Source organism: Nematostella vectensis, chromosome 12, assembly GCF_932526225.1.
Source record: "Nematostella vectensis chromosome 12, jaNemVect1.1, whole genome shotgun sequence".
In the NCBI taxonomy this organism is placed as follows: Eukaryota; Metazoa; Cnidaria; class Anthozoa; order Actiniaria; family Edwardsiidae; genus Nematostella; species Nematostella vectensis.
This window is the reverse complement of record NC_064045.1, coordinates 13,363,327-13,377,712: the sequence shown is the minus strand read 5'-3', so window position 1 is coordinate 13,377,712 and position 14,386 is coordinate 13,363,327.

Sequence of the window (14,386 nt, the reverse complement as noted above, 5' to 3'; positions counted from 1 at the left end):
TGTAAAAAACCTGTCAATCACTTTGTCACGTGACGGCCAAGCCCACCTGTCAATCACTTTGTCAAAAACCTGTCAATCACTTTGTCATGTGATAGCCACGCCCACCTGTCAATCACTTTGTAAAAAACCTGTCAATCACTTTGTCAAGAACCTGTCAATCACTTTGTCAAGAACCTGTCAATCATTTTGCTACGTGATAGCCAAGCCCACCTGTCAATCACTTTGTCACGTGTCGCACCTAGGGGGAGCTCGGGAGGCTAGCCTCTAAGCTTCACATCTAAAAAAGCTTTTGAAAAGTGGTTTAAAGACATGACTGGTTTGATAGAAATGGAGAACCTGAAGGTGAAAGATCTGAAAGCCCTCGCCAAGGAGCGGGGTATCCCAAGATATTACTGGATGCGGAGAGACGAGCTCGTCGGGGCGCTGACCAGCACGTCACCACCACCACCACCCCGACGGGTTCCTTTACCCAAACTTGTCAAAGGGCTGCCACGACCACCCCGCATTACCCCGTCCAACACGTCGGAGAGTATTCTCGACGGCCCGATACCTGAGATTAATGTCCCTATTCTAAAACCCTCCCAACCCCCACGGAGTTCCCGCGTCCAATCACTCAAGCATTTTGCAAACAGGGCGGCCAACTTGATCAAGAGCGAGTTAGACAAGTTTGCGGATTGGATACTATCTTATGTCCCCGAGCCCGTCAAAAAGACCGTCAAAGAGGCTGCAGATAAACGGGTCGAACGTCTGAAGGAGAGGATTAAGCGTCTACACGAGGAGGTGGAAGATCGCTTCACACCCAAGGAACAACAGACGGCGTTGAAGGGGTATCTTAAAACCCACGGAATAGCCGGGCAGAGAGGTTACGACCCCAAGACATTCATCGCCAGAATCAAACCGAAAGTCTTAGAGCTCATCAGTCGACAAAAAAAGCCTATCAAAGTGAAGTTTATCTTTACTTGCGGGTTTATAAAAGAGGATCCGGCTACAGCTCAGATCGAAGAAGAACTGGGATATTTTCATACAGAGAAGCCCGAGATTGTGACAGAGTCGACTGATCTCTCTGATTTGTTCGATACGATGACAAATTATTTACTCGGATTAGTTGAGCTGTTCCAGAAGCAAGGCTCCGGATGGCAGTTTGACCAAGTGGAATACTTTGACATCAACATAGATCCCTTTGAACCGCTTTCTGGGTCTTCCTATATTCCGCTGCCGCTGAAACTAGCGTCTAAGAAGGCGATCATCAATGTTAAGAACGAGAATGATCACGAATGTTTCAAGTGGGCAGTAACCTCTGCTGTGTATCCTAGGGAGAAAGATCCTCAAAGGTTCAGTAAACAAATGATAGAGAGCTCTGAGAAATTCGACTGGTCAGGGATAGAGTTCCCCGTCTCACTAAAACAGATTGACAAGTTCGAGAAACAGAACCAGTATACGGTTAATGTGTTTGGATACGAAACCAAAATATATCCATTGAGAATCAGTGAGAAGGATCCAGATAATGCAATCAACTTACTTCTCATCTCGGATGATGAGACGAATCATTACTGCTGGATAAAGAATATGATGAGATTAGTATCTACTCAAATTGATGAGTTTCATCATACTCGTTTTTTATGCTGTAGATGTCTGAACTCGTTTCGGTGCAAACAATCATTAGAAAAACATTCTGAATGCTGCGGCAATCATGAAGCGGTTGGAATAGAGATGCCTAAGATAGATAAGGATGGAAATCTACCCCACATTAAATTCAAAAACTACAACAGAAAAATGCGTGTCCCCTTTGTTGTCTACGCCGACTTTGAGAGCTTCACAGAGAATATAGACACATGCTCCCCAGATGAGAGTAAAAGCTTCACTAAGCAATACCAGAAACACAAACCGTCTGGTTTCTGCTATCTCATCAAGTGTTTCGACGGAGATATATCCCCATCCGAGCTTGTACGATACACAGCTGAATCTCCAGACGAAGATATCCCACAGCTTTTCGTAGAGTCTTTGGAGTCAGACATTAAGAAAATTTATGATAAGTTCAGGTTCCCTAAGAAGGTGAAAATGACTCCGAAGGACAAAATCGCCTATAACGACGCCACTCACTGCCACATCTGTGAGGGTGAATTAGGGGAAGACAAGGTTTTGGACCATTGCCACCTTACAGGGAAGTACAGAGGTGCTGCTCACAACGCATGCAACTTAGATCACAAAATTCCAAAGTTCTTTCCTGTTATCTTTCACAATCTGTCTGGGTACGACAGCCATCTATTTATCAAGAACCTTGGTACATCGGAAGGTAAAATAAACTGTATACCTAATAACGAGGAAAAGTATATTTCTTTCACAAAACAGATTGTAGTCGACAGTTTCACGAACAAGGAGGGCAACAAGATTGATGTTAAACGTGATATCAGATTTATCGACAGTTTCAGGTTTATGTCGGCCAGTCTCGACAGTCTAGTGGGTAATATGTCAAGGGAGTGCTTCAAAAACCTGGCGGAGTACTATGAGGGGGAGGAGCTTCAGCTGTTGTTGAGGAAGGGTGTTTTCCCTTACGACTGGTTCGACGGCTTTAGCAAGCTCGACGCAACACAGCTCTTACAGAGAGAGGCGTTCCACTCCAAACTCAACGACACCGACATATCGGAGGAGGATCACCTGCACGCGCGGAGAGTGTGGGAGGCCTTTGGGATGGGGACCATGAGGGATTACCACAATCTGTACCTAGAGTCGGATGTGTTGCTTTTAGCTGACGTTTTCGAGAACTTTAGGGACGTTTGTCTCAAGAATTACGGTCTGGACCCCGCTTGGTACTACACAGCGCCAGGGTTGGCTTGGGATGCAGCGTTGAAGACCACCAAGGTGAGGCTAGAGCTTCTAACGGACTATGACATGTTGCTCATGATTGAGAAGGGCATCCGTGGGGGTGTCTCCATGATAAGCAACAGACATGGGGAGGCAAATAACCCTTACATGAAGGAGTATGACCCTGACCTACCCACAAAATATATCACCTACCTTGATGCTAACAATTTGTATGGCTGGGCGATGAGCAACCCTTTACCGACTCACGGTTTCAGGTGGATGGGTGACCAAGAGCTGTCAGGTTGGAGAGACCGCCCATGCATTCTGGAGGTTGACTTGGAGTACCCTCACCACCTACATGACTTACACAACGATTACCCACTAGCCCCGGAATCTATCGGGCTAGGCAATGTGGACAAGTTGGTCCCCAACCTTAACGACAAGACAAAGTACGTTATCCACCATGAGACTCTGAGACTTTATGTGAGTTTTGGGCTAAAAGTCACCAAGATTCACAGGGGTGTCACTTTTGAGGAGTCTGCTTGGCTGGAGCCCTACATTGACTTGAACACCGATCTGAGAGCCAAGGCGACAAACGATTTTGAGAAAGATTTTTTCAAGTTAATGAACAACTCCGTCTTTGGTAAGACTATGGAGAACATTAGGAACAGGGTGGACATTCGGTTGGTGACGGACGAGAAGCAGGCCAAGAAGCTCATATCAAAGCCGAACTATCAACATCGCACCATCTTTTGCGAGAATCTAGCCGCCATCCACATGAAGAAGACAAAGCTGATCTTCAACAAGCCTGTCTACTTGGGTATGTCCATTCTGGACCTGAGTAAGACGCTCATGTACGATTTCCACTACAACTTCGTCAAGCCTAAGTACGGTGAGGATGCAAAGCTCTTATTCACTGATACTGACAGCCTGATGTATGAGATCGAGACGAAAGACTTTTACGAGGACATCAGCGGGGATGTGAGGTCCATGTTCGACACCAGCAACTTTCCGAAGGGTCACCCATCTGGTATTGAGGTGGGTGTGAACAAGAAAGTCATCGGAATGTTTAAAGATGAGGCTGGGGGCCAGCAAATCACAGAATTTGTAGGACTGAGGGCCAAACTTTACTCGTACAAGATGGATGAAGGTAAAGAAGAAAAGAAATGCAAGGGCGTCAAGAGAGCAGTCGTCAAGAAGAGCATCGGTTTCGATGACTACAAGGATTGCTTATTTGGTAAGAAACCTCAGATGAGACTTATGAATGTCATCAGAAGTCATAAGCATGATGTTTACACTGAAACGGTGAACAAGGTCGCTCTATCTCATGAGGATGATAAACGGGTCATCTGTGATGATGGTATTCACACCTTCGCTCACGGTCATTTCAGAACGCTATTAGGTGGTGGCTCAGTATCTTCAGGGACGACTTGAAGTTCTTCCCTAACGAACGACCTCCTTGGAGCGCCTTCGGAGAGGTAGTACAACACAGGCTGCCCAACCGAAACAACACTGCGTGATAGATCAAACACTTTCAAACTCCAAATGGGGTCTGTGGCTCGTCTGCGTTCACCTCCTTCCTCTTCTCCAGGAGCTAATAGATATCTAACTCTAACCCCTGGTGGTAGTCTAACTTCGTCAAGTCCAACAGGCCGCTTATACGTTGGAGGGTCAATATCAACCTCTTTCAAACCAATAGATTTTACAGGCTCTTTGCCAGTAATTCTTATGGGTTGACTATTCAGAGTCTTCAAAACATCTGGCAATCGTTTCACCCAAACTCTGGACCGATCATCGCTAATCATTTCTTGAGCATACTGATGAGAAAACAACCTCTCCGCCAGTGTTCTATTGGCGCGTTCGACAAAAGCCTGTGCGCGATGGTTCCCAGCTTCGCTTCGCTGGATGGTAACCCCCTTCTTTTTCATAATCTTCGTTACCTCTCCCCTAAATTCTGTCCCCGGATCGACAATCACCGTATGAGGCCATTTAAGTTTTCTGGAGTATATCTTTTCAAACCCTTTAGCAATTCCACTCGAATCCTTGGTAGTCAGTGCTTCTGCATCTTTATATCTCGAGGCAATATCAATCACGACCAACGCGTAACGGTAGGTTTTTCTGCCTACGTTATCGTGGGGCATAAACAACAGATCGGCTTGGTGAATCTGATTAGGTTTATTCACAGTCCAATGCGGTCTGGGGACATACTTTGGAGCTGGGAGATAGATCTGCCACAACGCCTGTTTTTCAAGCCACCTCTTAGCCTCGGCTTCACTGACTTTAGCGACACTAGCTAACTTATAAATAGCTGAATACCCTTTCCAGTATCCATCGGTGGAATAGTATATTTTTGATAACCTGCTTTCGTTACTCATTTAAAGATTATCTCTCTTTTCTTAAAATAAAAGATGGCACAAGCGATATCAGAAAAAATTAACCCAAACAGGATCCCACGGGAACCCTTCGGCCTGAAAGCGGAATCGTCGCTGAATCGGATTACATTCAATCCCTCATCGGCAAGTCCTGGAGAAACCCTCTATATAAATATTCCAAAACTTGCTGAAAATGTAGTGATTGTTCCAGGTAGTGTATCCTTACTATTTGACTTAAACGTCACAGGACACGCGAATAATACTCTCGTCAACAACGTTGGCCGGAACCTAGTGTCAAGGCTCAAGATTCTTTTCGGTGGAGAAACACTACAGGATACTCAAAGATACGATCTCTTCCAAACCTATCACGACTTATACTTACAAGCTGAAGATCGTGAGGATAGAATAAAACAAGGTATCTCCTCTGAAAACATGAGGAAGCTCAGGACAAATGCAGGTGACAAAGCGACATCAGATGCTAAGGAAGTAGCTCTTGCAGCAGTTCACAACACCAAGTACTGCATTCCACTCGACCATCCTATTCTCGGCGAGCATGGGGTCTTTTATCCAAAGGCGTTACCTCATCCGCTAATCTTTGAAATTACTCTAGCCCCAGTTTCCGACGTCGTTGTTTATGCTGACACGGTCAAGACTCCAACGTACACAATCACAAACCTCGAGTTGGAATATGCTTGCATCTCAAGTGAATACTTAGCTCGTGAGGCGTTGTCGGCTTATCAGGTTGGTAGAGGATTCTTTTACGAGAACGTCATTCTCCACAAAACGTTCACCATCTCCAAACCTAATGATGGTGTCATAAACGAGCACATTAATCTGCCGAGGAGGTCAATGACAGGGATATTGTGCCTGTTCACAGAGAGCTACACCGGAGGAGCAAGGGATTCCGAAAAGTTTGTCAATCCAAGCATCACATCGATCAACATTAATGTGGATGGCATGCCAAACCGTCTCTACTCCAAGGGGATGACACCGCCGGACCTCTGGGAGTCGGTAAAGAAACGTTTCGGTAGAGAGGGTGTCAAGCAAAAGGATTTTTACGCTAATAACAAGTTTGCTCTGTGGGTCGACTTGAGGGCACACCCAGATAACAGCATTCACGGAGGAGGTCTGGTCTTGAACAACACGCGAGACGGAGTAAAACTCGAGATGAAACGAAAAGTTGGAGGAACGGGAAACATCACCTGCTACATGTTTGTAGTAGCCGACGCGTTGATGGAGGTTATGAACTCGAATTTGAGAGCAATCATGTATTAAAAAGGACTTGTGTGATAATACAAAAAGAATGGAAGAATTACGGGAAAAAGTTCCTTTTCATTGTATTATCACAGGACCTACTAATTGTGGGAAGACAAAGTACCTCACGGAACAGCTCCGAGGGCCGTTCCGGCATGTGTTTGAATACATTGTGTTGATTTGTCCGACTTATGCGAAAAACAAGTCCTATCGTAGATTTGCTCACGGAGATAAACGTTTCTTGGTATTATCGCCGGATGCTAGTAACACCGATGAGATTAACGAGTTACTAACAGATTGTGCGGTGCTATTTTCTGGTACAAATACGTTACTCGTTTTGGATGACTGTGCTGTATCGAAAGATCTAAAGCAACGCTCGAACAAGTTTATCAATTTAGCGTTCTCAGGGAGACACGAAGGATTATCAGTGTGGGTATTGACGCAACAATTAACATCCATAGCAAAGCCCTTCCGTGATAACGTCGCCTGTGTGGTTACATTCCATAATCCATCTCAAATCGGTACCAAAACACTGTTTGAAGATTATGGGGGTGACTTAGACGTTGAGACTCGTAAAAAGTTTGTAGAACTGCTGAAAACTGAAAAGTATTCCAGACTCTGTTTCTGCCTACGACATCCATTCCAACGTTATTTGGAGATTCCTGCCACGCGGTGAGAGCTCGAGGGGCTGACCCCTCGAAGTGGTTTAAAAACATCTTGGTCTACTTACAAAATAAGATGGCAAGCATTGAGGATTATATGGAAGAGGAGCCTAAGTCTAAGGGGAGCTCGAAGGGTGAGCCTCTCGAAGACGATGTTGAAGTCAAACGAGAATCGCTGGCTATTCTCGCATCTCTTGGGACTACGAAGGAATTTCTTGGTGTGGACATGAGTTTAGGGGACATCAAGAAGCTCCCGGCGAAAGACGTCGAAAAGTACTTTGTTCGCTACCAGACTGTCTTAGGCAAACAAGTTACTGATGGATTAGTAGAATCAGCACTTCAAGTGGTGTCTCAAGTCATTTCCTACGTGGTTCCTGTAGATGACACCGAAGCGCTTAGCAAAGACTTACAGAACGACGAGTTGGTTAAACGCGAATTGTCAAACTTTGCAGGTCTCTTGGTATTGAAGGGAGGAAGGATGGTAGCACTTGCTAGTGCCATCTTTCGGGTCGCTAAGCATGTTAAACTAACACCTTCACAGGAGACTTCCAACAAACTTCAAGAAGTTTCAAGCACAACTGAGCAAACTCTTGAGCACACCTGAGCACACCTAAGCAAGCTCTTGAGCACACCTGAGCAAGCTCTTAAGCACAACTGAGCAAGCTCTTGAGCACGATGTGATTTAAAGATTCTTTATCCAGAGTAAAGAATCATGTCTGACGAAAATCAAGAGGTTGAGCAAATCACAAAGGACCCTCCCCCCAGGAAGAAGAGCGCCGCTAAGGAAAAAGATCCTATAAAAGTCGCTTCTGGTAAGAGAGTTGCCGAATATAATAGGAGGTGTAGAGAAGCGCTCGCTAGGGAGATGAAACGCGAGGCGGAGGCGAGTTCAGAAGACGCTGCACGAGCAGAGACACCCCACCAAGAGGGAGCTCGAGGGGATAGCCTCTCGAACGCTTGGATTCCAGAGCTATCGTTTACAACTGTACTGGCTCTAGTCGGAATAGGGCTCACCGCATTGGATATGTATATGCGTTTTTACAAAAAGACGCCTAAGATCAACGCCAACGAGACTGAAACTTTCGAGAGGCCTGCCGCCCGAGGGGCTAGCCTCCCGAACGCGACGCCAAAAATAGGAATGTTGTGATTTAAAGATTATCTGAATCTGTAATAAATAAAATCATGTCAACTGAAAACAAACTTGTGAAGACGTTTACCGATTCAGCGGTCATCATCGGATTAGCCGCCGGTATGGGTTATGTTGCTAAAAAGGCTATGAAAGAGTCATTCATCAGCGACCCTTCGTCAAGTGTTACAAACTACGCTAAATGGGTTGCTGTCCTGTCCGGTAGTATGTATCTGAAAGATTATCTGGAAACACAAAAGATTTTGCCAAAACCGCTGTAGGTGACTTAAAGATCTTATAGATTGATTAATAAATGGCGAGTATAGCATTTATGATTGGTGGAGCTATTCTTAATGCGACGGCATTCGTTGGAGGGAGTTACCTAGCGAGATACTTATCTTCTGACGCTACTCATGTTGATAAAGAAAAAATAAGACACGATAAAGCGCTTGAAAAGTATCAACAAGCAATGGGTGATTGGCAGAAAAAAAGACAGGAATACCAGGATTGGTTGACTGAACAATACAACGATAAAGTTCGTGCGGATGAGAACGATAAAGAGACGGATGAGGCTTTCAAACTATACGCTCAAACACATCCAGATTTTGATTTGAAAGAGCCTGAGCTCTCAGATTACTACAGACCAAGTAGCAACCAAAAGATGGGAGAGATGTTATATGTTGGAGGTGGAATGTTAGCCCTTGGCTATGTAGCGAGTAGGTGGATATGAGTCGGCACGACTTAAAGATTTCTTATTTTCAAACAAAATAAGAAATGGACATAGATTTTGATCCCACAACAGAAGAAGGTAGAGAAGATTTGAATACTACCGTGGACGAAGATTATGACTCTCTTCTTCCGAACGATGATGAGGGGGTAGAACCATGGATTAAAAGGATCTCAACCAGATTCGGTAGAGCTACAAGCCACGTGATAGGGAGGTTGCGTGATTTATGGAAAACACGAAACCCTGGGAAGGCTGTCCCCGAGTACATGGAGTTACAGAATATGGGGGGTTCTTCTTCAACGGACGCACTTAGGGTAGACCTTTTGTTATCGAAATATCCAGATCTTGATGAAAATTTAGTTCAGATTTCAACGGATGAAAGAGGGAAACAATTCATTTCCTTCTATTCTGCGAGAAAAGGTGGTTGGACTAGACCAGAAAGGTTGTATAATGAGGATAGAACGGTGCGGAAGAGTGTTGACGACAAAATCAGATCCGGAAAGTACAAGCAAATTCAGATTCAACTCGATGAACTAGACGCTACAGGTAATACACTCAGAGAAGAAGAAGAGAGAAACACCGAGCAAATGAGAAAAAATAATGAGGAACGAAGTGAAACAACTAACCAAGAAAGACTAAGAGCTATAGATCGTAAAAATGAAGAGCTCAGCGAAAGAAATTCTGTCATAGATGAGACTTTGGAAGAGAATCAATTGGAGAGAGAAAATCTTGAAGAGAGAATGTCGTTGAAAGATCGTGTCAAAGCGATTTTTAAGAAATACGGATTTACAGCCGCTGCTGTCGTTACCGCTGTGGGCGTTGTTATCGGTGTTATTGTCTCTAACCTGAAGACGGGTTTGACAAGTGTTGCAAAAGGCGTTGGAGACGGTCTTAAAACAATAGGCAAGAAACTAGGAGAAATACTCCCAGGAATGGTTGGTGCGATAGCCAGTTTCATCTTTAGAACGGCGGGTGAAGTCGTAGGCTTTTTAGCTAAAAACGCATGGCTTCTCATCGTCGCTGTCGTCCTGTATTTCGTAGAACGATTTAAAAGGAGACGGAAATCATAACAAATGGTATTACTCTACATTGAAGGGAACGTTGGTGACTTTACCGTCTATTTAGAACACCCTATTGAAAAGCCGCGGTTTATCGCGCTGCGAGGATGTGCGTTTCATAATCGTTGTAACAGTCTCTCAAGCGAGGGAACGGTCTCCGACGGTGAGAACATTATCCTCAGGATCCCCGCGGGGCAGTATACGATCGAGACGCTAAAACGTCAAATAGATGGGGGTATGCGTCTTGGTGAAAAGTCAGTCTCTATTAGAGACTCGTCACTCGAAGTTCATCGGAACGTCGTGTTGAATGAACCGCTCGCCTGCCTGTTAGGACTCAAGACCAGGGAGCTGGAAGCAAACACTCGCCACGAGATAAAGATGATAGGTCACGAGGCTATTTTTATCCACTGCGATCTTGTGAACGCGTCTGACTCCCTCCAACAAGGGGCGCCCTCACAAATCCTAGCAAGTGTAGAGCTTGATGAAGGAAAGATATACCTCAATCCAAGCGATCCGGTACGGGTTAGCACCACATCAGTCGGTTACGTGAGTAGTCTCCGTCTTAGTATAAAGGGCGGTGACGGAAACACAATAGAGCGCGGTCTCTACCCGATACGTCTAATTTTAGAAATCACTTAAAGAATAAACTCTCCCCATAATAAAGCTATGGAAGAGTACAACTCAATCTACCCGAACGTACCCCGAGGGGCCAGCCCCTCGGGTGATAACTTCAGACTCCAAAAGATCCACGATGTTTTGGGAAGTTTGGAGCAGGAAGTTAAACATTACGAGAACGTGAGGAAAAAGTATAAACGAGGGCAGAGCGTGTTTTCAAAGTTAAGTGTGGTCTTAGGACTCTTATCCGTCATTCTTGGGTCTAGTGGTTTGGGGACTTCTCTGTCAGGTTTGGGCATCATCGTTGGAGTTCCGTTGGGTGCTTTGGCTGGTGTTTTCGGTCTCACCTCTGTAGGCTGTGCGGCGGTTTCTAAACGGCTGTCGCAAAAAGTCTCCAAGCACGACCAAACAGCGGCGATGGCAAAGGCAAAAGTAAATAGCATACGCGACCTGGTCTCTAAAGCTTTAAAAGACAACAAAATATCAGACGAAGAGTTCTCTTTAATCTTGAACGAGTTGGACAAGTTTGAGGCTCTAAAGCTCCAGATCCGTCAAAAGTCGGTAAGAGAGGATGAAAAAAACGTAAACATTACAAAGCTGAGGGAAACAGTAAGAGAAGAGATTTTGAAAGACCTGGCGAGTCGACCCGCTCGGTGAAATTTCTGTACGAGAGAACTCCCGTCGGATGGATCTATGAATTGAGATGCGTAAAGGACTGATTTAAAAACATCTTATATGTCATATAAGATGAAGTTTACAGAATTTGTGAAAAGGTACCCCTACTACTCACGCTTCAGGTTCTCTGCCGACGAGCACGGCAATGCGCAATTCGTTTTCAATGGGGACGAATACGATCCATTCGACAAGAATGGGAATCTAGTCAAAACGTTATATCACTTCCCTGGTAATAGCTGGAAACCCGAGAATATCCAGGATTTTCTAGTCGCCGACGACACACAAGCATACAAGGAAACGATCCAGCAACTGTTTGGGTTCCCAAAACAATACAGACTAGACGCGCGTGCAGAGTACAAGATATTGCCGTTGGACGAAAACCCTACGAGAAATAATTACGTCTCTTTTGATGTTTTTATAACACCAAAGGTGAAGACACACTTTGTTTTTAGGGACATATTCACCGACAGCTTGCTAGTATTCAGAACAGCAAAGGAGGCTAGTAGGTGGCTCGACGCCCCGAACCTCAGTTATTGGAGTCAAGCCTTAAATTTTGCTATGTTTTGCGCGACTGCTGGATGTGGTGTGACGCGTGACATGATTGACGGCTCTCAAGTGGGGTCATTCTACAGATTTCACATCATTTTCACTATCAGACGAATATTAAACGAGCTACAATGCCCTCTTCCAAAAGATAGGCTCTTTAGTTGGAATAAAAACTTCTACAGCGAAGCAGCTTACCAAAAATTAAGGACAGAATTCCGAACTGGTGACGATTTCCGGTTCCTCGGACCGATAAATCATGGGTTAGGGAACGTTTATAATTATGATTATCACGGCTTGTCATCTTCTAACGACAAGTATAAGCCTTATAGCACCATTGATCAATTACACGACGAATGGGACGCTGCCAAAAGCGACCACGAACACATGAATCACTTTGAGATCGAATACCTGAAAGATCTTAGAACTGGGTTTCAGTATGAGTGGTTCTTTCCGGAAAAATCAATGGGGTTAACCAAAGCTGGGTTGTCTAGGATAAACCAGAGCATCGAAGCCTTTGTTTACTGTATTCTAGGCGCGCAAGTTCAGACCCGGTCGTCAATCGTTGGTGATAGCGGTTCAGCTCAGGAAACGAAACAGGTCTTTTCGAAACTCTTTGAAAGCGCGGTGGTGGAAAACAGTATATCGAAAAGTATACAACGGTATCAGTTTGCTTTACAACAGGCGAGACAAAAACTAGACCTGGCTTTCGCCCTCGGCTGTTGGTTAAGTCCATCGTATCTTGTGATAAATAACAACACTTCGATCGCTGGCTATAATAACAAGTTACAAAAAGCCACCACAGATATGAAACTGGGGTTGAATCCGATAAATAACGAGATAAAAACGATCCCAAAACATAATATGGGTCATTCAAAGATTGTGTTACCTCATACCGAGTCAGTCACGGCTCACAAACCGGAACCGGAGGCGAAAACTAACCCAAAGCCGGACGTGATTAAACCCACGAACACACAGCACGAAACTAACCTTGCCACGATCACAGCCTTTACGGCTGGTTTAGCTTGGTATCTATTCCGGTAACATGCGGGGTGCATGTGGACGGATGTGACGTACCGCAAGAAGACAATACCTGTTCACGTGCCAAACAATAGACTGCATACCAGACCACCCTGGCGACCGCGAACTCCCAATGTAAATACAAAACCTATTTTCAGAATCGCTAGTTGTTAGGGCGATTAGGAATGTATGTGTTTTGTAACGTGAGACGCGTTACAAAACTGAGTGGGTCAATGCTAATTTCCGTTACACGTTCTGCAATGGTGCTTTTGTCTATCGTGTTCGCATATTTGAGACCCTCCGCATAACTTACAAAAGGGTCTCTGTTTGCCGTGTTCACACATCCCTTTCCCCTTGCAGTCTTTACAGACATATCTTGCTCGTCTGTGCTCACAAATGCTACCGCCGTTACATTCTCTGCACCGCGTTTTTCTCCGGTTGTGAGGGCAGATTTGCGATCCGTGACAATCTTTGCAATAATATTTCACTCTGCCATGAAGACACTTATAATCCGTTGTTCGCTTTACGGGGGATACTTTCGGGTCTTTCACCGTTTGGTTCTCCATTTCTATCAAACCGGTCATGTCCTTAAATCACTTTTCAATCCAACACGCGATACCCGCCTTCTAGCCGGTCAGCGTCTACCTGGCGAAGCATTCTCCCAACATTTCCTTCTCTTGCTCATCCATGCACCAATCCCAAAACCTGTCCGGATGCCAAGCTACTGGCATTAGTTCGTCCTCCAGCTTTCTACGGAATCTCACCTTGTGTAGCTTCTCCGGGAGCTCCTCATGCACAAGACTCCACCCCCACGCCGCACGTAGCACCGCGAAAATCTTATGCAGATGCCAAAACCGTGCGTAGTTCATATGTACAATGAGATCGGTCGCGCCCCACTCCAAGCACAACCTCACAATCTCGAGGTTGCGAGATTCGATGGCTGGTGTTATAGCATAGTCCGGGTCAAACTCCCAGAAGTTTTCTCTCAGCAGCTTCAGAACCTCAACGTGCCCATTGTACGCCGCCTCAGCGGTGGCCCAACCGACATCGACATCGACACCTAGATCTATCAACAACTCAACAACCCCCACCTGACCTTCCGCCGCCGCAGCACCCATGGCCTCGGTCATGGCCTCTCCTCCGTCGGCACAATACTCGCCCATCACCTTCAAAACCTCTACGTGCCCGCCTTTCGCGGCCATGGACGCTGGATACACGAAGTCACAGGCGCCCGACTCACAACACATCTTAACGATCTCGGTGTGGCCGTTCATTGCGGCCCTGACCATCGGCTTTTCGAAATCCGTCGCACCCCAACTCTTACACAACCTCACGGTCTCGACGCACCCCTCCCACGCCGCGCGCTCCATAACGGCGTCAAAGTCTGCGGCTCCCCACCTCGCTAAGGTGGCGGCTTGATCCTCCACGGTGAGATTTGTAAGACTTCCAGCACTTTGCATATCCATTTTGTTATTACATCCACGTCTTTAAACCACTTTTTTCGAATTTCTTTAGACGTGTTAATTCACATC